The 25,884-nt window shown below is 42.3% G+C and overlaps 1 protein-coding gene across 1 annotated transcript in view; it reads left to right on the top strand.

Annotated features, from left to right (window-relative positions):
• LOC148040008 (two-pore potassium channel 5-like) overlaps nt 1-25,884 on the top strand; it is a 49,376-nt gene that overhangs the window by 7,989 nt on the left and 15,503 nt on the right. The gene's annotated exons all lie outside the window — the stretch shown is intronic.

Here is a 25,884-nt window from a genome sequence, read left to right as displayed (position 1 = left end):
CAAAGTTCTTCTAGTTAGCCTTAAGCTCTTCACCTATCATCTGTCTGGATCGCCATCTAAGCTTTACATTGGAAGTGCATGGGTGGATAGAGCCATGTTTGTATCAATTCATTTGAAATTAAAGCAGTTTTTGTTCTTCTCATATTTGATGTGTAATTTTCTACTCCTTGCACAGACTGCACCGTGTAATTTTTACAAATGAATGTTGAATACCGATGCAAATATGTACAATGGGCTGTGTGAGTATAAGCAACCAAAGATCTCTCTTCACTTGGATGAAAACCAAATGACTATGATTGCAAGGCAAGTCTGTCTAAACAGGTAGGAAATAATACAATAATTTGATCAAGTTAGCTGACTAGTGCAAAGACCATACAACTGAATTAAAAACAATAAAAGACTTTTGAATAATAAGTTGTTGCGGAAAATGTAGTTTGCCACATGGAAAATCTATCCCCTTTTGCAACTTGCTTGATTTGCCTAGAATCTAGCCCAAATTATTTTGTTTTTTTCATAAAGATTGGGGAGTTATGCATGGAGTGTCATGGGGATATAAAATTTTATTACTTTGGTTAGCATTTGATTAAAAGTTCATCAAATGTGCTAATGTGACTTACACATCAAGTTAACTATTTTACAATGTGGGACATAAGACCCCAAAATATCAATAGACACCATAGACAAAAGTTGTAATAAGTTTTGCTGGTTAGCTTTTGATTAAAAGTCAATCAAATGTATTAATGTGACTTGCACATGTGAGGTGCAAGCTAATTATTTTATAATGTGGGATGTAGGAGCCCAAAATATTAGTTGATGCCATAGACAAAAGGTGTAATAAGTTATCTCTAACAAGTACTAGGTGGTACCTGGTGTCAGGTTTTGGCCCAAACTAATTTATTGGCCACTAATGTTAGTGTGGTGACATTAGAGACTAGGCATCAATTAATTAATTAATGTCAAGTCTAAGATCTAATAATTGCTCAAGGATCCTTGGAAGATAAATTGAACTAGCTAATTTAATCATTGGTTGGTAAAATTATTTTTAAAAAATATAATAGTTAATAAATTAATTTTCAAGATTTATATTTTGAAAATTAATTTAATAAGCTTGATAAAATTGAAATATGGGACTAGAAGGTTGGTGGAGATACTTTTACAATTTGATTCAAGAGACAAAGTGAGACTAAAAGTAAATGATGATTTATGCTATTGCCACTTGGCAAAATTTACCCATGCAAGTGGGAAAAATGTTTGAGGAGTGGTGGAAGTCTATTCCAACCATTCTGAGAGAGACAGAGGTTGTTAGAGAGCAAGGAGATGTTGATGATGTGATTTACAACCACCAAGAACTAGTCTTATAGCAGGTGACAATAGTTTGTAGTCCTCCAGGTGTAGGTGATAGCAGTCCAAGGTCCTTCTGGTCAAGCTGACAGCACACAGTGTTGAGAAACCACTTATTCAATTCACACACTTCATTTAGGGTTTCGCACTGACAACCCCAAAAAGGTTGGTGTCCACATCTTGGCCACTTTTTCAGTGGGTGCCCACACAGTGGTGCGCCACCCTAAACACCTTATGCCTATAAATAGGTAGTCACTTCATTCATTACCTCTCTCTCTTCAGTCATTCTTGACCAACTTTGGTCACCACCACCACTTTCCTTCTCTCAATAGCCCCTTCCACTGCCCTCACACCCCTTCAAGAGGACATTGCGGTTCGTGGCTGCCTTCACCCTTCCTCTTCTGCTTCACGCTTCCTATTCCATCATCAAGCCTTGCGTTTGGAGTGTCTTCCACTTGGCGTCACCATTATCTGCTTGGCATCAGCACCCTTTTTCATCAGGCTTCACCTTCACTTGCGTTTTTTAGTGTGGCGATCTTCTCCTTGCCTGGCGTCATCATCTCTAGCTTGGCGTCAGTATCCTAGCCTTTGGCAACACTCTACATCATTGAGTTTCAGTGATTTCATCACTCATCTATCACAGGGGCTGCTGGGACTTGCGTTTTTGTAGCTTGGCTCCTTCTCCATCACTTGGCGTCACTCATATGTCATAGGGGCTGTTGAGACTTGCGTTTTTGCAGCCTGGCTTTTGCTCCATCACTTGGTGTCATATGCCTGCTGGGACCTGCGTTTTTGCAGCCTGGCTCATCTTCCATTATTTGGCGTCATCATTATCCACCTGGTGTCAGCATGTGGGCTGCTCTCCCTGCGTTTGACAGCTCCTCAACACTATGGGATTTGCATTTTGCTGCCCAGGTCACTCCCTGGCACTAGAGGACTGTAGTTTACTCCCTCGACAGCTGGTGATCATCTTCCACATCTCTCTGACGGCATTAGAGGACTGCGGTTTACTCCCTCGACAGCTGTCCTTTACCTTTGAGTGATTACTTCAATAGCCCATTGCCCGAAGGACTGCTTTTCGCTCCCTTCACTGTGCAGATTTCCCACATGTGTTGCTGCTTGATTCACACAGGACAGTGTAATTATCTTCAAGGCTTCGGCTCCGTTGGATCAACTTTTCTTCTCATAGTATGATTCAGTGCATCATCATCGTGTTCTTCTTGTGTTTCTGAATTTCTTCTCTCTCTCAGTGTTTGCCGTACACACATTGTGTTACTCCCTGCAAACCATACTGTCTCTTTGCATTGTTGCTTATTTTGACATTGTATCAGAGCATGCCTATTATTTTTTGACATGGTATTGGAGTGCAAGAGCTCAGAGAGCTAAAGACCTTGTTCATTAGAGAAGGCAAAGACAGGTCGCGGGTCCGGCATCATCTACTGATTTTCTCTTTCATTTTTGGTGCATCACCAGGAGATAAAGATATCCTTCTCTTCCTCTGCCACCCACCCACCCTTTCACATGTCGACGCTCCGGTGCTACGGCTTCTCCATAGGTAGATGGACAGACCATTGAGTGCTTCTCTTTTGGCATCGCCAGAAACCCCAGCGATGCTTGCCGCCATGGACATTTGCTCCCTATCCCACCGGAGTATATGCATCTACCCCCTGGCACTCGTTTATTCTGCACTGGCTTTTAGCTTTTTATGCTCAAGACAATAAGACGTATTTGATGTGTACTAAGCCCTTTCGAGCCACAGGAGGATCGACTGGTACCATGGCCTCCTCGTGACCCCCAGAATGCACTACGGAGGTTGGTTCTACTTCTTCTAGGGTCTCAGGAATGCCACCTTGACAACGCATGGTTCTGCAATCCTCTCCCCCCAGAGACAATGATTATTGGCTATTGTCCCCTTGGCAGTCTGCTTCTTTGAGAGAGAGAGTGATTGTTCTCCCCCAAGAGACAGTGATTGTTGGCTCCTGTCGCCTTGGTAGTGTGCTCCTTCGAGAGAGTGATTGTTCGACCCTTTCTATTACTTTGGCTCTGCAGTACACTCCATTAAGAGACAATGACTATTGCCTACCCTTGGCTCAATCTGAGCCTCACCTTTCCTCACTGTTGACCACTCAGGTTCGAGAGGCCATCTTTGGGAGTTCAACACCCCAAATACATTCTTTGGCACGACCGGCGGCATTTCCTTCGTCATCAGATGATTTGGAGTCCATGATCCATGAGTTTTTAGATTTTCTATCTCTAGCAGAGGGGGCTTCTACGTCTTCGGCGCCTAAGGGGGCCCTTGCACCTTTACCCTCAGGAGGGGCATCTACTCATCATGAAGAACCCTTAACTCTTTTAAGATGGCTGTCCTTGAGTAGTCATTTCTCCTCTTGATACCTAGGATCTTCAAAGACCGCCTAGATCGGGGCCTTGGAGGGCGACTTGGTGGCGAGACCTTCAAATTCCTCTAGCATGGAGTTACGAAGCTAGTGGCTTCTCTCCCGAGGTGGAGTTAGGTTCTACAATTCATCTCGTCTCCTGTTCTTACTATAGGTTACCTTTTAGGTGGAAATCTTGGATCTTCGGGATCCTTTACATCTTCTTCATATCTCTCTTCACTCCTCTTTTTTATCCCTTTTTGGGTCTGAGAGGGGGTGTTGAGGAACCACTTCTTTAGTTCACACACTTCATATAGGGTTTCACACTGACAGTCCCAAAAAGAGTTGGTCTCCACATTTTGGCCACTCCTTGGCATGAGAGGATTGCGGTTCGCTCCCTCAACAGCTGTTGATCATCTTCCACATCTTTGATGACATTAGAGGACTAGGGTTCACTCCCTCGATAGTTGTTATTGACCTTCAAGTGATTACTTCGATAGTCCATTGCTTGTAGGATTGCGTTTCGCTCCCTTCACTGTGTAGATTTCCCACAAGTGTTGCTGCCTGATTCAGATAGAACAATGCAGTTATGTTCTGAGCTTTGGCTTTGCTGTATCAGCTTTTCTTCTCATAGCATGATTCAATGCATCATCAGTGTGTTCTTGTGTTTTTGAGTTTCTCTTCTCTCTTAGTGTTTGTCGTACACACTTTGTGTTACTCCTCACAAATCCTACTCTCTCTTTGCACTGTCGCTTATTTTGACATAGTATCAGAGCATATATGTTACTTTTGACACACAGGAGGGGATAACAACCCTTTTGGTGGTCCTAAGTTATAGATAATAGCTTCCATTGCTGTTTGAGCAGGGCAACAACAAATTTTCAGCCTGTGGAAAATCTCTAATGTAGATCCTAATTTATAGGAAAAATTAGGGTTTTTTAGCCACCTTGGGATGTGTGCTCAGAAATGAGGGCCCAAGATTTGAATTCTAGTAGTTGAAATTAAAGAATTTAAGGGATATTCAAGAGGCCAGCCATTCTATATTAGATTCGGGGCTCAATTTGTCTTTCAAGCAGTAGGGTGAAGGCCGATCCTCAAGTAAACCAAGGGGCAAATTAGTTTAATGGCTTGTTGGTTAGTTTTGACAGCAAGAGGCACTTAGATTAGTGGAGAAGATAAGAGGATTTCAATTGTACTCTATCCATTTGCAATAAAGTGAAAGGAATAGTGCAAGGGGCGCTAGTTTTTGGGGCCAACTTGATGTCCAATGCGCAAAATTAAGTGGTAATATTTGCATTTTTATTTTATATGAATTTATACTTGCTATAACTAGTGTTAAATCATGCTATTTACCACCCTCTCCGAGAAAAAAGACTGGTTTCATGGTTCCATTTTTGGGATACCATCAAATCCCTTGACTTGGTAGGCTCGAGGCACCTGATTGAAGATCGGAAGCTTTGCTATAGTGCTGACATGGTATTCAGCTCAGCATTACATCAAGAATGCCTTTAGATAGTGAGATGGGATCAAGCAGTGATGATGTCTCTTAGTTTGAAAATTCACAGGATGAAGCTTGCTATAGTACTGACATGGTATTCAACTGAGCATTACATCAAGAATGTCTGTAAATAGTGAGATGGGATCAAGCAGTGATGATGCCTCTTAGTTTGAAAATTCACATGATAAAGGAGGAAATGCAATGCTTAATCTTGGAAAAGGCACGCACATAGCATGGATAGCAAGCTGATAATGTTGGTTTAAAAAACGTGGCTCGTTCTAGGGCTTTAGAAGCTGATGGCTTGCAAGAGGAAAATGAATTTGATGACTAGTTAAAGATCTCTTGAGGATAGCAGTTGAAACGCGTGTGCAATTGGCAAAGGATCCTTGGTTTTTGCACTTTTTGAACCCCTTAAAGGAGGGCAACAAAGGCAAGAAGAGGAAATCGTCTTTAAGAGCTTCAAGATAGTAAGGTGCACTGAAGGAAAAGCCAATACAACAGGATGATTTCCAAGTGCGGATAGTGAGCATAAGAAAATGATGGTAGTGGGGCAATTGATGTATAATTTAGGTGCAGGTGATAGCAGTCCAAGGTCCTTTTGGTGTAGGTGATATCATACATGAGGGGGCAATAGCGGTCGAAAGCTATAGGTGATACCTTCCATGGTTGTTTGAGTAGACATTAGCAGTTTTTCAGCCTTTCTTGTGATGAGACTCTGAAATTTTTCTCTCTACATTATTCTCTCTCATCCCACATCCATCTCTCAAGTTTTACCAAAATCCAGCCATTTGAGTCATCAAATATTGGAAAGCTTTGTTATAAATTCCAATTTATAACAAAAATTAGGGTTTGACAGCCACCTCGGGATGCATGCTTAGAATTGAGGGTCTAAGACTTTAATTCTAGTAGTTGACATTAAATAATTTTAGGGAGATTCAAGAGACCAGCCGGTCCATATCAGATTTGGGGCTTAATTTATCTTTCAAGGAGCAAGATGAGGTGAAGGCCAATCCCGAAGAAAACTAAGGGACAAATTGGTTTGAAGCTTTGTTGGTGAGTTTTGATAGCAAGAGGTGCTTCGATTAGCAGAGTATATCAGAAGATCTTAGTTGTATTCCATCCATTTGCAATAAAAGTTAAAGAAATACCGAAAAGGATGCTAGATTTTGAGGCAAAATTGGAACATGATCTTATTGCATTTGTAGGATTAGCAGCCCTTGGTTAACCAGATTTATCACCTCTTGATTAGAGACCCTCGTTGTCGGAGGGTTTGGGGTCGAAAGTCTACCATGGAGGTAAGAGACAACAGGGTGAAGGGAGATTCAAGGAGAGGAGTAGATGAGAGAGAAGGGTTTTAAAGAAATAGAAGATGTAGAAGAATACTAACAGAGGTGAAGCTTGCTAATTTGTTTCTGCATTATGAGAAGATAAATCTCTTGTAGACAAAAACGTGCATAAAACAATTCTTTTCTCTATACTGCTCAGATGGTCAATTTGATGCCTCCATTGGCTCCGAAAGGGGAGTAAAATACCAGGATACTTGGCCAGAATTCTGCTAGATCACTCCTCCATCTCCCAGCTCGAAGTGCTATTCACTACCTGAAAACTGTGATCGCGTGATTTTGCCAATCCTTATTTTTGGATAAAATCCTCCCAAAATGGCTGAAAGCCACTTGCTTTTTCTTACATGTCATCCTATTCTAGAAGTTGTCTCCAGGTTTTGGATATTTACAAGAGATAATATCTAAAATATCAAAAATTGGCTAAACTTGTCCAAAAATCTATTATTTTTCAACCATCCACACTACGGACACTAAAATTAATGACTAATATGGCATTGGCTCTCTAGATCAATAAGAAAGCTGCACTCTAAATTTTTTCACACTATGAGCGCGTAGCGGCATGACATCCACTCCCTCCTAACCTGCACATCCTTTGGCATGTGCCAAAGTCTTACGGATTTGCAGTGTCAGAAGAAGTATTCTCTACCATATCAATGCCTTCATCTTCAACCTGTTCTTCCATATTCTCATGTTCAGGCTCAGCAAGCTCTTGAATGACTTTATACATCTCTAAAGTGTCAACATAAATAACCTCTTTTTCTGCCTTGTTTTTAGCATTAATTGCTGTAGAAATTTCAGCTACTGTATCAATATCAACTAGCCCTGAAAATAGCCATCAAATATCTTCATTTGCAGCCATCAAACTATATGTCTTTAGTTCTTTTTCAGCCCATCCTACATATTTCTTTTTAGCCCTGCACATGGCTGAAATATTCTTAAAACTGCCAAGACTACATGTTGTCCATTCCTGCAATCCAGACACAAACACAATTTTCCCTGCTGTCTAAAAACCCTTAAGCTCTCATGCATTAGGTGGCATAGGATTATCTCACAGCCTATCTCAATTGCGGGGATGACTCACACAAACAGTGAAAAACTGTACCGTCTTTGTATTGACTTTACTTTGAACCCGAGCATATGAAGAATCGTCATCCAAGGCTTTTGTTTTCAGCCTTGATTCCGAAATATAGGGTTGCCCCAAAATCACCGGATAACTACACGAATCCTGCACAAAAAAATGATATTCCTGCATTTCCAATAGTCATTGGTACATTCGGACAAGCAACATAAAGATCTCCTAATGAATTGTTTGTTGTTCACATGCGCCATCCCGGATCTACATCAATCTGCCAATCTCCATTCTCATACAAGCTGTGTGCCATAACATTGATTTTGGAACCATGATCCAAGAGGGCTATGTAAGGCGTCTCTCTTTCTCTCACTTTAACAATTGTCTCTATTGTAGCACGAGCCCAATGCATTCATGCATAATAACTGCTTGGAATAAAATAAGCATCTTCTTCTTCATGTGCTTGTTGATGGACATCCCCATTATACATAGCCTTCTCTCTATGCTTAGTGCTGCCCATAATACCATTTTCAGCCACAAGCTTGTTGTCTATACTCTCATTTAACCCATTTTCAATATCAGGCTGTTCCAAAAAAGTATTACATGCATCATCATATTCCCTTTGAACATGTTTCTCCATGTCTTTGTCAACCTGCGTCAATGCTTGCAAAACTTCACCATCAAATTGTCTTTTTCGTTTCAGCATATCAATGATTGCATCATGAAATTTACGCTTTGCGATTCCAAGAACTTCACCAAGTGTGAATTTCACTCTACTGCCAAGTATGTGATCTTTCAAGACTTTTTTAAGGTTTGTGGCAGTCTCAAGATCAGATTGTAACCTGTAACTGGGATGCTTGCCCCTTTTCTTCCCTTCTTGTTTCTTCTCTTGAGATGCATCCTCCATAACATGCTCACGTATGGCTTTTTTAGCCTCTTTCTACTGGTCCATTTTACTTAGTGTTATGCGTTTAGATGGACCTGAAGAGGAAGGGCCAGCAGTGTCCTCATCAAATCTTCTCTGTTTTTCCACAATAGCTTCTTGATTATGAACCTTAGCGAAATAAGCATAGGCTGAAAATGAATCCACTGGTGCACTCCATCTTGTTCTCCCTCTATACTCTGACTTGCATCAACCATTTAAGAGCCGGACCAACAGGTATAGCCGATTGTTTTGCCATAGCCATAGGCACCTTGGCTGCAATTTCAGCCCCCTTCTAAGCACTAGCAGGTGTGGTGTTTGTACCCCATCTTAATTTCATCCACTCTCTCTTTACCAACATATGCAGTGCCTTAGTTACATTAGCCTAATCTGATTTCAGCCCCGTTTTAGAAGAGGCATCTTCTAAACGATCAGTCAGCTTCTCTTACAAGAACATGATCTGCAGTCTTCAGAAAAAAATCAAATTTTTTACTCTCCAATGATTGCTGCTCATCGGCATCCAATTGCGCATACCGACTTTTAAATTTACGGAGCAAAGCTATAGCAACTAACCCTTTATTGGGCTTTTCAATCCAATATATAAATGTCTTTTTAGTTACCAATCCTGCATCTTCCAAGAAAAACTCTTCTCTCAAAGCTTTCTTAAAAGCTGCCCAATCAATATCTCTTCTATGTAACTCATCAATCCGATCATGCTGGCATGTATGGCCAAACGGGAGAAATACCGACTCCATGCATTTTGTGGTACCCCATGAAACATCTTTTCTTCATACAACTGGATGAAAGCCGAAACATTTTGACCCTTAAACTGCTTCAATTCCTGTCCCACTGTATGCAATGCATTCACAGCATTCATAACTAAGAAATCAATTCTTTCTGCTTCCTACCGAGTTTGCATCTGATGTTGTAACAACAATTGCTGCTGTTGTTGTTGCTACAACAAAGCAATCATGTGTTGTAAAGTATCACCACTACTTGAATCGGTAGAATCCCCCATCTTTACACACCTGTTGCCGACTTTCATGTTAGGTTCACTACTGTTGGAGCATTTGGGGTTAAAAGTCTACCACAGGATAAGAGACAGCAGGGTGAAGGGAGATTCAGGGAGAGGAGTAGATGGAAGAGAAGGGGTTTAAAGAAATAGAAGATGTAGAAGAATACTTAGAGTTGTATTTCTGCATTATGAGAAGATAAATCTCTTATAGACAAAAACGTGCATAAAACAATACCTTTCTCTATGCTGCTCAGACCGCCAATCTGATGCCTCCATTGGCTCCGAAAGGGGGGTAAAATACCAAGACACCTGGCCAGAATTCTGCTAGATCACTCCATCTCCCAGTTCGAAGTGCTGTTCACTCCCTGAAAACTGTGATCGTCCGTCGCGCGATTTCGCCAATCCTTCTTTTTGCATAAAATCCTCCCAAAATGGTTGAAAGCCACTTGTTTTTTCTTACATATCATCCTATTCTAGAAGTTGTCTCCAGCTTTTGGATATTTACAAGAGATAATATCTAAAATATCAAAAATTGGCTAAACTTGTCAAAAAATCTAGTATTTTTGAACCAGCCATACTACGGACACTAACATTAATGACTAATATGGCATTGGCTCTCTAGATCAATAAGAAAGCCACACTCTAGAGTTTTTCACACTGTGATCGCGTAGCGGCATGACATCGTGACCAAGGCCAATGTTGTCTAGGGACTCCTTAAAGGCAAGGCATGGTGGAACTTGCCTATAATGGAAGGGTGGATTAATAAGCCTCCATTCAAATGCAAAGTCTTTCTTTGGAGAATGCTAATTGTTGGTTTGTCCCTTGTCTTGGGCCTTCTCAGCCCTTTCCATGCGTCGTATCTTTAATGATAACTATTTCTTTTATGCTACCACTGTGGAATCTTCTTCTCCTATAGATTTATTTTGTGCCCATTTGCGCGCGAGAGAGAGAGAGAGAGAGAGAGAGAGAGAGAGAGAGAGAGAGAGAGAGAGAGCTCAAAGTTAGCAGTCAAAGTTTATTAGTGTAACCCAGAGATATGTATAAGACTTGATCTATGATCAAATCACACGAGTGGGTAGCAACTTTGGATGCGGAGATTTAGAGGATGAAGTGAAAAATGACACGAGTGGGCAGCAACTTTGGATGCAGCCATTTTAAAGGATAAAGTAAAGTATGCTTTATTGCATCTTTCTCCCCAATCACATGCTTTGTGTGTTGTCCTCACTGAGGAGCATCTTTAGTCCATTAGAGCCATTGGAGGACATTGTGATCTTTAGGGTTGTCGGTCACTTCCCCTCCCTAACACAACTTCAAGATGGCTCCACTTCACCTTATATCAGCAACTCACGGATAGTAGATGTGGTGCTGATGGGGCAAGGTATCTTCATGGTTTGGCTTACCTCGGAAGATGTACTGTGGGAGCTCATCGAGGGCTCCTCGATTGTATCCTCAAGGGGTGTCATTTATTTGGTTCCATAGTATAGAGGTTTCAAGATTGCGGACTTAGCTCTTCATACTAGATTTCCCAGATGTCATGTTACCCTCCTCTTCCTTGGGCTTGTGGTTGAGTATAAGCAGTTGGTAGAGGGCATTGGGTGCCCTTTTGGCACGGTTCTTTCTTTGTCTTCTACCAATGCAATGATGGTGGCTAGGATACTGAAGGTATAGGTGGTGGTACCGGACCCAAAGAAGATCCTTGAGTTCTTGGAGATTGAGGTTAGAGAACATGTTTTCGAGCAGTAGAATACAGTGATAGGGTGGCTAGGATAGTGTCTTCGTTGTCATGAGTTTGGGCACCAAACCTTGGAGTGTACACATTTTGGGGCTAAGGCTATGGAGTAGGCAATTACACAGGCAGAGGATGACGGTTTTATCAGAGTCCATTGATGATGGGGCAAGAGGTAGCTAGGTCTCCAATAAGGCACACAGTCCAAGTAGTATTTGTTGAGAGAGGGTGGTCTCACTGGGACACCTGCTAGTGAGGCTTCCCTTCCCACCCCCAAAAGCAGCCGCCACCCCCTCCATGGAAGCACATTCATGTATCTCCACGGAAGCACAACTATGTCTATCCACCTATCTTTCCCTCCTTTCCAAATCCGCACAGTCCATGCCTCCCACCTTGATCCCCAGTATCACCAGAATGAGAATGAACTTTATGATTTAATTAAACTTTCATAATATTTTTAATTGAAAGGAACTTCAATTCTGATATCCCTAGCTCTTGATATGGTGACCATTGCACAAGTAGCGGAGGATTTGACTTGACATGTAATGGGTAAGTGTAGATACTAGTGGTACAAGTGCAAGAAAAAAGTAACAAGGTGCAATGTTAAAATTTTATTAAATTGAAAGTTTGTAGTTCAGAATTAAGTTACATTGAAAGTTTTGCCCTTTAAGCAGCTTGCTCATAGTAGTTGAGTTATAAAGCAGACCCAAAGCTTCAGTTTGGTCTAGTGAGTAGCTCACTTATGATTAATGATTAAGTCACTAGACCCAAAGCTTAAGTTTGGTCTAGTGAGTAGCTCACTTATGATTAATGATAAAGTCATTAATTAGCCCTTGATAAAAAATGAGACCTAATTAAATAGCAGCTAGTTACTCTTTTGGAAAGTTTATCTTGGCTATTCAGGGCTCATTCTCTCTCATTTTGGAGCAATCCAAGTTTAGAGAGAGTCATCATTCTCTTCTTCATACAGAAATTGCAGGTTTGATTCACGGAATATGAGTTGACAGGGTGGATGTAGTGAGAATAGTAGCCAATCTTCTCCTCTTGGTATGGGCAATCCATTGGACATCTTTGTAACTCTGTTTATAGCAAGTTATACTGTTGTTTTTGAACTAAATATTAAAAAAAACAGGCTATTACAACACTATGGGCTAAGATCCTCTTTCCTCCTCTGAGATCTCAAGCCTAGTGCGCTCTTTGGGCAACTTCATTATGAAGAAAAAGACATTCTCACAGTTTCATCACGAGAAATCCCTCTGTTTGTGAGAGGAACAACATGGGATTGTATGCGAACTATACAAGACAGTTTTCTAAGCGAATGCTTTGAGAAATTGACTTTAGATGTTGGCTGTAATCTTTAGGGTTTGGCAGGGTTTGGCAGGCTGAAGTATTCATTCATATTTTTGAACACTCTACAATTGGTTGGAGGTCAACATTGAATGTGACAAGGTCATTGTGCACCTATGGATGAGTTTTGTAGTGAGAAATTACTGAAAATATAGCCATTTGTAACCAATTTTAAGCATAGATCAGTAATCTAAAGAAATACCGAAAGGGACACCATGCTTTGTGTTGAGCTAAAATGCATTAGCTTCACTTAAACAGCCCCAAAACACGCTTAATTAATGAGGTAACCTTGTTTATTTAAAAGAAATGCATTCCTAGAGAGTGTTTGTGTCTCATAAGCACAAACCCACTTGGGAGGGCCCAAACTTTCTATGAATAGGTATGTTGTCCTCCATTCAGCAATTGATCTTGTTTTTGTAGGTTTCAGATGTTTTCAGCTTGCTGCCCACACCCCTTTTGTGGTGAACATTGCAATCTTAGGTGTCCCTTGCTGTCATCTACAGTTTGGCGCCTATTTCTAGCCTTCCACCTGCAGTTTACAGCAGAGTGACTGTTGTTGATCACTCTCCAGAAGCTGCCTGCTTAGTTTTCTCTCTCCTCCCCACTGACGCAGTAGATTTTCTCTCTCAGCTTGTTGCAGCAGATTTTCTCTCTCCACTACTTGTGTTTGCTGTTTTCTCTCTCCTAGAGCCTGCTTTTTTAGTCTTTCTCTCTCCTCACCTGTGTTTTTAGTCTTTCTCTCTCTTGCACTGCCATTTGCATTAGATCCATACTTCCTTGGCTGCATTTGCTGGTGTTCGATATCAGGAGGCTGTCTTGTTGCAATTTGGGATCTGTTCAGAGTACAATACACTCTCCCCCCTGTCTTGATTCTTGAGATACAGGAGTTTGAGGTTCAGTATTCATTCACTGCATAGTGTGTTTGCGGCATGAGCATTGTATATTCAGCAGTCATATCACTTCATTTATTTTTTGTATTCATTGTCTTTGAGTTACCCTAACCCTAACTGTGTTCTTTATTTAGTGTGTGCCTTGTCGTGTGGTTTCTGTTTGTGTTTCTATGTTAGGGTATTTCTTTACACTTTGGGGCCAGCAGGTGTCATGTGTGAGGCAAAAGCTGAATCAAAAGAAGTTTCTAGCCAGCTTGGTTCGAAACCCAGACTATCCAAGACTAGAGAGCTATCACTCTAGCTCCAATTGTGTATGGAATTTTCTTGCTAAATTTGTTGATTTAAGCTGAATTAGGGGTGTTAGGACAGAGAGCGTGAGGATCGAGACACGCAATGCTTTCTCATAGCAGAGAGAGAGAGAGAGAGAGAGAGAGAGAGAGTGAGTGAGTGCAAAGTAGAGAGGAGAGTGAGCACGACACAATGTTCTTGGGTACAATGACTAGTGTACCTCTTTAGGTTTTTTAGATGGATATATATGAAAGTGCAAATGTGCTAAGGGTGTGTTTACACTCGTGCACATATAAAAGGCACGATGGTCCTTTATTCCCAAAAAGCTTCCACCTAAAGGCAATGTGCCTTAAGAGGAGAAAAGAATTAGCTAAGTCTAAGTATGTATAAAGCTGAAATACATATACCTATCCAACTCCCATCATTTGTCGGCAATGAGCAAACCGCTTTGCTAAAAGACCCTTCATGAGAAGGTCTGCAGGATTATCATCTGTATGCACTTTGAAAAGCTCAATGCTCTTGCTGTCAAGTACATATCTAATGAAGTGATACTTCACCTATATGTGCTTTGTCTTTGCATGAAAGACGGGATTCCGTGCTAGCATGATAGCACTTTGACTATCACAATGGAGAATAGGTAACTCTGTAATGCCAAGCTCTCCCACCAGACGTGAAAGTCATAAAGCCTCCTTGCATGCCTCAGTGGCAGCCACATACTCTGCCTTTGTAGAGTAGACAATGCAACACACTTTTATAGCCTGGAGATCCAAGAGATTGCTGCTCCTATGAAGGTAAACACATACCCAGAAGAGGACTTTTTGCAATCCGCATGACCAACATAGTCTGCATCCGTAAAGCCAACGACAGATGTCTTCTGGTTTTCAAAGCAAATGCACAAATCCTTTGTGCCTTTGAGGTATCTCATAATATCTTTCACTGCTTCCTAATGCTTTTTACCAGGGTTTGCAATGTATCTGCTAACCACTCCCACTGCAAAGGCAATGTCAGGACGTGTAGCAACCATAGCATGCATCAAACTGCCAATAGCTGAAGCATATGGTATCTTGGCCATCTCAGCCTTCTCATCATCAGATGTAGGGTTGTCCTCTGCACTGAGTTTCACATATGGAGGCAGTGGAACCCCAATTGTTTTTCCCCCCTCCATATTGAAACGTTGCAAAACCTTGGAGATATACTCCTGTTGAGATAGATAGAGTAATCCTTTTGACCTATCTCTGAGTATTCGCATGCGAAGAATGTGATTTGCATCACCAAGATTCTTCATGTCAAAGCTGCCATGAAGACTTTGCTTTAGTGAGTCCAAGACATGAGTATCCCTGCCAGCAATCAGCATGTCATCAACATACAGAACCAAGATAATCAGGCTACCATCTGCTGCCTTCTTGGTGTACAAGCAGTGATCCACTTGACTTCTATGAAAACCTTGAGACTGCATAAATGTATCAAACTTATGATACCATTCTCTTGGTGCTTGTTTCAGCCCATATAAACTCCTTTTGAGTTTACAGACCATCTTCTCTTTCCCTTTTGCCACAAACCCTTCAAGCTGTTGCATATATATGTCTTCATGCAGATCACCATGCAAGAATGCAGTCTTTACATCCATTTGTATGAGCTCCATATCTTCAGCTACAACCAAGCCCAAAATGGTTCTCAATGTAGTCATCTTGACTATAGGAGAAGATATCTCATCAAAGTCAACTCCATGTTCATGCTTGTACCCTTTGCAACCAATCTTGCTTTGTACTTTGGCGAGGAACCAAAAGTGACCTTCATATTGTAAACCCATTTGTATGGAAGGGTTTTCTGCCCTTTAGGCAAGTGCACCAAATCCCAAGTGTCATTTTTCTCAAGAGATTCCATCTTTGACAACATGGCTTTATACCATTTCTTGTTGTCTTGTTTGTCCATTGCTTCATGGAAGCAAGACAGTTCACCACAGTCTGTCAACTTGACATAATCAACCACATTTTTTGCACTAGGAACGAATCTATCAAGTTGTCTAGTAGCCCTAGACAATCTCCTAATCCAATGATCATTGTTTGTTGGCTGTTGAGTCTGCAAATTTCCATTTTCAGCTTGCTGTCCTAGCATTTTAGCCCGCAAATCAGCATTAATAGCTTGCTGTCCTAGTTGTTCCTGCACATCCAGTGGCTCATCATTATGGAAAATGGCTGGCTGATCATTTCCAACATTATTTTCTGCATTTGTAGGCTCATTTACAGCAGGTATTTGCTGCTTTATATCGGGCACATTTTGCTGTCCAAAAGGTATTTCTTCCCGGAAGACAACCCTATAGACTTCCTCCATTCTTACGGGCTGTTTGTGCATGCGGTCTTCTCGGAAGATAACATCATTGTTGCTTACTACTTTCCTTTTCTCGGGATCCCATAATCTATATCCCATTATTGCATCCCTTTCTTAGTTAAGTTGTAAGAGGAGAACAAATATGTGATATGTACCTTAAATACATGTTATGCCACTTCACTTGCCCCACAAACCTCATAACTTCTTGCATAGTAATTGGAGCCTTAGCTTTTTGGAGAGCTACAATCTTTCTTGGATCTATACTCATATCTTCTTCAAACAAGATGTAACATAAAAACACACCTCTCTTTGCTACAAACACAGACCTAAAGGGGTTCAATGACATGCCAAATCATCGACATCTTTCAAAACATAACCTGAGATGTCTTAAATGTTCACTCCTACTGCCAAAAACACAAAAATCATCAATAAATACTTGCATAAAAGTTGTTAGATATGGCTCAAATGTCTTATGAGCAGCTCTTTACCTTCATTACCATATCCTAGGAAAATACATTTATAGGACTTTGACTCAAGTTTGCTGCATTTTTCCTTACGTATTTGCACAAATGCTTCGTAGCCAAACACTTTCAAGTGTGCATACGAAGGTGGCTTGCTCGACGACGCTTCTTGGGGAACTCCCCCCTCCCACCCCCCCCAAAGACCTGTTTGGTGACCGATTAATCAAGTGTACAGCTGTTATAACAACCTCTGCCCAAAAACCATGGAGTAATGTAGCATGAGATAGCATCGTACGGACCTTATTCTATATGGTCCGATTCATACGCTCTGCAACTCCATTTTGGGGTGGATTATGAGGGGCAGTGAGCTCCCTCTTTATCCCTTTGCTGTCACAAAACCCTTGAAAGGCCTTGGACACATATTCCCCACCATTGTCAGAGCAAAGACACTTAAGTGTCTTATCGGTCTGATTTTCAATCAATGCTAAGAATTTTTGAAATTCGCCAAGCACTTCGTCCTTGCTATGAATAGGGTAAACCCATACCTTCCGTGTAGCATCATCGACAAAGGTGACAAATTATTTCTTTTTCCCTAAAGATAACCTTGGCATCTGACATACATCGGAATGTACTAACTCTAGAGGAGAAGATTTTAGTGAAAGAGACTTCTTATGGGACGTCTGTGTATGTTTACCATAAACACAATGATCACAATGCTCAAAATTAGCATAATGAAGACAAGGCAAGTAACCCAAACGAGAAAGCATTTTCATCTCAATTTAACTCATGTGTCCCAACCGGCCATGCCACAAAGAAACACTTGGTTGCTCGGTCACGGCAACAACATGGTCATGTACACTAGATACATGGAGAGGATACAAGGTATCACTTTTACAACCTCTGGTAATCACTCTAGATCCCTTACAGATCTTCCATTTCCCATCACCAAAGGTGGTATGAAATTCATTGTCATCTAGTTGCCCTATGCTAATCAAGCTCTTTTTGAGCTGAGGTGCTGAAGTGTGAAGATAGAACCATGCTGAAACTGCAATTGCACACTGCCAATGCCTGCAATGTCACATGTATAGTTGTTCCCAAGATGGACAACACCATGTTGACCCCCTGTATAGTCAGAAAACCACTCATGATGAGGGGTGACATGAAAGAAAGCACCTGAATCTAGAATCCAAGTGCGCATATCATCATCCGTATTTGCAAGTAAAGCATGTGTAATAAAGTGTGAAGAGACAAAGTACGTCATTTCCACAGTCACTGTCATGAGTGACTAAATTCACCTCTTCAATTTTGACACTGCTCTTTTTAGGCTGACTCTCTTTCTTCTCTTCCTTGCTATCATTTGCCTTCTTGCCCTTTCCTTTCTCTTTCTTCCATTTGTAGCAACCACGTTTAAAGTGACCCTTCTTGCCACAATGATGGCATTCAACATCCTTACTACGTGATTTACTGCGTCCCTTGCTATTAAATTTACCTTTCTTGCTGTGATCTGCCCCTAGTATGCAAAGCACTGGAAGACTTATTGGATGCATTGTTTTGCTGATTCTTTTCTTCCATGAGTAGAGCACTCTCTACATCAACGTACAAAAGTATCGCATTAATAGGAGTCCTGAATGTATCCCAACTCTCTGGCAGAGTGCAAAGCAAGAACGTAGCCTTAATTTCTTCATCAATCAAGAACTTCAAGGAAACCAGCTGGCTGAAAATGGAGTTAAACTCACTCAAGTGAGTAGACATTGCTGTACCTTCTTTCATACGCAAATCCATAAGCTTTTTCAGCCAATAAACTTTGCTTGCGGTACTCTTCTGGGCATACAATTTTTCCAGTCGAGTCCAAATAGCATAGGCAGAATCCAAACCTTCATTATTGAACAACAAGGCATCAGAAATTGATAGCTCGATGGTTGAGCGTGCAAGCTCATTTAACTCATCCCAATCTTCCTGTTCCATGTCTGCGGGCTTTGCCCCTTTGGTCTTAATCGGCTTTGCGTGCTTCTTTTGCAACAGGATATTACAGCGTTGTTTTTGCCAGACTGCAAAGTTATGTGCTCCTTCAAGCTTCTTAATGTGCATGAGATTACTGCTATCACTGCTGCCAACAGCCATGATTTTCAGCCCAAATGTGACCAGAAAATTCAGCAAATGCAGGTTCAAACTGTCACACAAGTGACCAAGGTACAAGCAAGTACCAACCAGCAATAAATGACCACGTAAAAGTAGAAATTTCAGACCTGCAAATAGATTTCCAGAAGCACTAAACCTTGTGCTACAACACTCCACAACTGATTACAGCTGTTTCAAGGGCAAATACATCACACTACATGAGAAGTCCCAAATTTTAGCTGCAATTTCTGTTGTACATGCACCCACGAGCACAAAATTTGACATGCACAGTCAAAAGCCCCAAAATTTTTGTGCTCAAAGCATCAACCATACATTTGCACTGTCTCTGGCATGCATAGAATAGACCAATTTTACCAAAATAGAGCAATTTCAGCAAAACCCCGAAATGCTAGATGTCCAAATTGCATGGAATTAAACCCGCATGTACATAAAATGACCAAATGGTGCACAAATTTCGCCCAAATTGCAAAAGCCCCAAATTGCATGGGGTCCAATGTGTATCAATGTCGAGAAATTGGGTAAATTTCAGCCCAATTCTTGCATGTACATGAAAATCCCCAAATGTTGAAGGCAAAATGTCACAAATTCCTGCAATTTCTAAGACAAATATCACTATTGTGTCTTGCTTGCATCAAATCTGGACAAATCCCCAAATTTCTGGCACAAATCTGCCCAAAAAACCTAAACTGTGCTTACACGCACAAATGTTTGCAAAGAAAACGGGTAAAAACTGATTTTTTGAGGGGGGAAAAAAAGAAAAACGTGACGGGGGGTCCATTGACCCGCCGTGCAGGTTCCATTGACCTGCCGTGCAGGTTACCACATGCCCGTTAGCCGTCCAGTCGCCTGTCGATTATCGCTTGCAGTGTGTCGTCACGCGACTGCTGCCCTGTTGGTGTGTTGCCAGTTTGCGTGACTTGCCCCTGACGTTTTGACCTGCGTGCAGCCTGTCGAATCCAACTTGGTCCTGGTCGTTCGTCGCGACTGGTCGCCACGTCCTGCCTGTCACAACTGCTATCCCATCACGCATAGCTGTTGTCGTCGCCTGCTTGCATGACATCTGCAGCCCGTGACTTGCCGACTGCTGCTTGCTTGCGACTCCTACTCGCCTGCGACACCTGCAACTCCATTCGCTAGTCTGACTGCCTCTCCTAAGTTGTCTCGAGAAGCGTGCACTCTTTGCCAGCTCTAATACCAGTTTGTTAAGACAGAAATCAATTTGACTGTCAGATTAAGACTCTCTGTTTGGACCGAGGGGGGAATACATGTCTTACTAAATAATTTTTTGAAGTAAAAAGGCATTGCACATCGATATACTATTGCATATACTCCACATTAGAATGGGGTTGTAGAATGGAAGAATTGGTCACTCATGGAGATGGCCAGATGTATGTTGAAAGTTACAAAATTGCCACATGGATTTTGGATGGAAGCAGTTAGGTGTGCTTGTCATGTTTTGAATAGGTCATTTGGATGCTTCTCTTGGTGGTTGTACTCGAAGATAAGCACATCTGCATGATCATGCTAATACTATGGATTTTGTTATGGCTGCAAACACACTTGATGATGATGAGCCTGATTCTTTTGAAAATGCACAACAAAGTGTACATTGGATGGCACCAATGGAAGCTGAATTTGATTCTATCATGAAGAATCAAACATGGGATCTAGTCACATTCCCCATTGAAAAGAAAGCCATTAAGCTAAAATGAAAAGTGGATGGATCCATTGATAAGTACAAGGCTAGGCTAGTGGCAAAAGGCTATGCACAAAAGAAAAGCTTTGATTATGAGGAGACATTTGCTCCTACATTGTGTATGACTACTATCCGGTGTATGGTTGCATTGGTTGTGGTTGGACTGTGCATCAACTTGATATTAAAATTGCATTCTTACATGGGGAAGAAGTGTATATTCAGCATCCCATGGGTTTTGCATCAACTTGATATTAAAATTGCATTCTTACATGGGGAACTTCAGGAAGAAGTGTGTATTCAGCATCCCATGGGTTTTGCAATTGAAGGATCCGAACACTTGGTATGCAAGCTAAAAAAGGTTTTATATGGTTTGAAGCAAGCTCCACGAGCTTAGTATGCCAACATTGATGCCTTTTTACTCAGCTAGGGCCCATGAGAATCTACTCTTTACATATGCAAAGAGGGGGAATCCTTGCTGGTCACTTGTCTTTATGTCGATGGCCTTGTGCTGGTAGGGACACATGCTGATCAGTTTTCAGCATTTAAGAAAAATTTACAGCAAACTTTCGAAATCTCAGATTTGGGGCCTTTGCATTACTATTTGGGCATTCAGTTTATTCATAATACTAGAGGCATTGGATTGCCACAATCTAGATATATTGGTAAACTCCTTCAGAGATTCGGCTTCCAGGATTGCAAGCCGGTAAGCACACCAATGGAGACTGGACTTAAGTTGTCTTTGCATGATGATAGTGACATGTTTGACATTCATACATATGCTCCAGTAGTTGGATGTCTCATTTATTTATGCAACATAATGCCAAATATTTAGTTTGTAGTTTCAGCCCTGAGGAGATATATGTATAGTCCACGCATGTCACATTGGCAAGCTGCGAAACATATTTTCCGTTACTTGCAGAGCACTAGGACTCTTGGATTTCTTTATGCCGCCAAGGGGGGCCCGCTGCAATTACATGCTTATAGTGATTCCGATTGGGTTGGAGATTTTGATTCTTGTCACTCTACAAGTGGAAATTGTTTCTTTCTTGGCTCTCCTTGCATTTCTTGGCTTAGCAAGAAACAATCCATTGTTGCCACATCGTCTTGTGAAGCTAAGTACAAGGTAGCTTTCACTACTATAGTTAAATGTGTATGATTGAGATGTTTGTTGATTGATCTTGATGTATATGTCACGGAGTCTACTTCTTTGTTGATTGACAGCCAGAGTGCCAATATAGTGGTATGGAACCCAATGTTTCATGCATGCACGAAACACATAGAGATATATTATCACTTTGTCAAAGAGAGGCTACATGCAGGGGATATCAGCCTTGCATACTATCCTACCAACAGTAATTTGGCAGATATCTTCACCAACACTCTTCCACGCGACAAATTTGAAGCATTTTGCAATGCTTTAAATTTCATCTCCTTTGGTGGATGATCCTTGTATGCTGATCACTTTTTACTCGAGGGGGGTTTGTTGGTTTTACTCATGTCTATGCTCACATAGGAGTGTCGGTGATCCGTAGTAGGACATTGGGGCACTTTTTACTCTCCGTAAGAGAGATTTTTCCCCCCAGTCATAGTATTTCTTATTTGTGTATTTATGTTACATAGTTCCGGTCTCTTATCACACATTACACACTTTCGTGTATGAACGGACCTTAAGGCACTTACATAGCCCTAAAGTCTAAGGGTTGTACTTTTGTACTTTCACTTACACACTTTGAATCTAATCAAGTGTCGAGTTGTGTCTACACTCTTACTCTCTCTCTACTGTCTGTGTATTGAGCTGATAGCTGTCATCTCTGATCGAACATGCATGATGCTCAAGAGGGAGGCGGTCCTTCCACTTGGTATTTATATGGTCATGTATCTAGAGTCCATTGGAGGTCTTTCGGATTCCATACAAGTACTTCTATGATCAGCTTATGGACACTTGTGTTTCTATAGTTATGATTAGTTATTAGCTAGTGCAGTGAGTACCATTTTCATAGCCGTGGATTTGTATAGTTGTAATTGGTTATATACTAGTGCAATAACTACCATTTTGGAAAAGTGTACATTGCCAGAATATGGAGTAACAATAGTGTGCTTCGTTACTTGGAAATAAGTATGGAGAATTGTACATTGGCAATCCATGTGGTAACATCAACGCACTTGGTTACTTCGAAACATGTATGAATAACTGTACATTGATAGCACATGCAGTAACGACAGTATGCTTGGTTATTGGAAAACATGTATTGGTCATTTTGTATGCCATGTTGGATCTTAACTGCATGTAATTGGGTTCACTTGTGATGTTTCAAGAGGGGGATATGCCACCAAAATGAGAAATACACTTAATGATTTAATCAAACTTTTGAATATTTTTAATTAAAATGAACTTTAATTTTGGTATTCTAGATAGCTCTTGGTATGTGTAAGCAAGCAACCCTAGGTGGTAGTATATTCTCCCCTCCATGGTTTCTTTTCCCCATATCCTCTAGATGGCCTTGAGAGGCTTGTATATATGATTGTTTTTTAATTTTTGTGATAGCTCCAACTAGATTGTTGAGCATATGTACTTCATTGTAAAATTCATTGGAGTTATATGACTAGCCACATTGCAAAAAAAAAGAGGTTGGGATAGATGACTTGCTAAATGAACTATTTGCAGCTTACATGGAATATCTCAAGGCTCCCCTTACTCTCATGTATTAGGAGATATGGTGCTTTGATGTGATGCCTTTTGATTGAAAGTTGGCCTTGCTTCGTTTGCTACCTAAAATACTTGCATGGATGGAGTTAAAGCAATAGAGGTCGATTTCTGTGATGGTCTCATTGTATGAAATCCTTACTAAGGTTTGTGTTAAACTTCTTCATAGGTTTGTGGTTAATTTCTGTGATTAGCTCACTGTATGAAAACTTTACTAAGGTTTGCTTCATAGGTTGGTTTATCCTTGATAGCATGGTTTTATCAAGGGTCAGAATATTTTGCATGATATCCTTAATGTGGATTGATCACGCACAAGCATCTAGACAGGATGTGGTAATGGTCCAACTTGACATAGAGAAAACTTATGATCGTGTCAATTTGTCTTTTAAAAAAAATAAGAATCGATGGTTGCTATGGGTTTTGTCCCTCAGATGACCAATGTCATAAATACTATAAGTCAAGTGGGACTACATGAATTGCACTTAAGGGGGAGACCTTTGAAGAGTTTGCTTTTTCTTGTTCTTTGAGGCAAGGATATCCTCTTAGCCCTTTATTGTTTCCTTTGGTCACAAAACATTTATTTTTTTTTTGCAAGTAAAATGTGGCTGATTATATTACTAAAAAAAATTGATTACAATAGAGTGCTCATGCTCAATAGACCAGCTGGAGCTGATGCAAAGTCACCAATACATCATGTATACAAGCCTCCCAAGGCAATCTGGGGGGGATGGGGGCAAGAAGCCATGGGGGAGGGGGGGCGTATATCGCCAACTGGGGCTGCCTGCCTGCATCATGAAGAACAGACCCTGGCCGCCCTAAGTACGCATGAAGTGACCACGGAGCTCCTGACGAGCCCTGGACGACTCGCCCTGCACCTGATCCCATCGGCCGCGGAGGGAGTGGATGATGGAGGTCTAGAGCTCTGCTAAGGTCGCATGTGCTGAAAGTCTCTCTCCACCGAAAGCCTCCCAACACCGTGCCTTCCATATATGCCATCCAGTAAGACTCCCTATGATCTCCCATACCTCCGAGAGGTTTGCTGTGGGCTCTAGTACCTGGCGGATGGCAGAGCCTCCAGACCGACCACTGCGCACGACCTTGCCTCGATCATGAATATAGTGTCCTGCATCCCGGCCTTGTACAAAAGGTGACGGCCCTGACTGACTGCCTGCCAATAGAAGGCTCCCCGTGAGATACACCCAAGACTGGATACTATACGGCGAAGGATGCGGCATGCTCCTCTCCACACAAGTTGCGCCTCGTCACATGACCAAAGGCAGTGCTTTGGGGTTTCCAAAGGTTGTTATGTGCAGCGCTTACAACCTCCCTCCTGTATTTGGGCAAGCCAACTTCCCACCGCCATGCCTCCATGTGCCACTAGCCATAAAAAGTACAACACCCTCCTCGGCCTCCAGCTATCCCATAGGCGGTGCCAGAAGGTCTGTCGGAAGGGCTCCGTGATGCTGTGCTCCGCCTAGTGCCTGCTGCGTGACGGCGCCCAGTCCATATCCTCCTGCATCAGTATATGTCTGCCAATCCTGGCAGTGTACTCTAGGAACCTGGGTGGCTTCTTGGCGACCGCATAGGCCGGCCATAGCCACTCTCCTGGATCCCACTCCACCTCATCAAGTGGTCTGCCCTCCCAGATCCAAAGGCGCCACTCCCTGAGCTCCTTCCAGAAAACATACGGGTCCAGTCGCCATGTCTTCCCTGGAAGGCCCACGGCCCGAATCCTCCTCCACGAAAGGGTGGAAATCCCTTCATCTTGTTGCTCTCTGTCAAGGGCCAGATGTCCCCCCTCCTTAACGGCGAAGAAAGTCCCCTGCGGGGCGCCACCCACTCTACCTGCCACCTGAAAGGGGATGCCTGCTGGTGAAAACCTAGCTGCCCATAACTCCCCGGGCTCTATCGGTTCTCGTATCGGGGGGGCAAGCCACTCCGGAGGTATTGCTGCGTCTATCTCTCTTCTCCTCAACTCCACTCCTCTTTGGCAGCTTGATACTCGCTGCAATACCTCCTTGTCCGCCATCCTGTACACCTTTCGCCATGTCCTGATGGTACGAGTTGGGCCGGCCTCCCACCCAGCCCACTGGATGTGGGGGCGCTCACCTATCTGTGCCCCTTCCCGATCTTTGACCTAGGGGTTCTAGATCACTGGTTGACGGTCTATTTCCTCCTGGCAGCTTGGGGGGCTCTGGATTAGGGCCTTGCAGAGGCCCTGTCACATGCGGAGTAAACTGCGAAGGAAAGGTAATCTGGGGGGGGGGGGTGATCTGGGCTGATGTGAAGATCCATCTCAGGGATGGCCTCCACTAACCGCCAAGCCTCGGTCTACAATAAGACCTTCCAGGTCTGCCCGCCCGGTGTGAGACCGCGGACAACTAGCTTGCCCAAGAGGGCCATACTCTGATACTCTGGGTCTATGATCCCAAGACCTCCCTCTGACCTATGTCGTATGATGGTCGCCCACACCACCTTGGCCCTGGAATCCCTGGAACCATCAGACCTTGACGAAAGGAAATTTCGCACTAGGCGGCGAAGCTACACTACGCACGATGAGGAGAAGCACCAACACAAGGCGATGTACTAGGCCGCCGCTAGGAGGACCTGGTTAATCACCAGGGCTCGTCCGGCTAGTGAGAGGCGAACTGTGCTCTAGAGGTCAGTTTTCTCCGAATAGAATCAATGACAGGAAGAAACTGCTGGGCAGGAGTGATGTCGAGTCCCACCTGGAACCCTAGG

This window comes from Lygodium microphyllum, chromosome 2 (genome assembly GCF_053477565.2).
Source record: "Lygodium microphyllum isolate KBCC chromosome 2, Lygodium_microphyllum_v1.1.10, whole genome shotgun sequence".
In the NCBI taxonomy this organism is placed as follows: Eukaryota; Viridiplantae; Streptophyta; class Polypodiopsida; order Schizaeales; family Lygodiaceae; genus Lygodium; species Lygodium microphyllum.
Note: the sequence above shows the minus strand (reverse complement) of the source record. Positions and strands in the feature narration are given on the sequence as shown.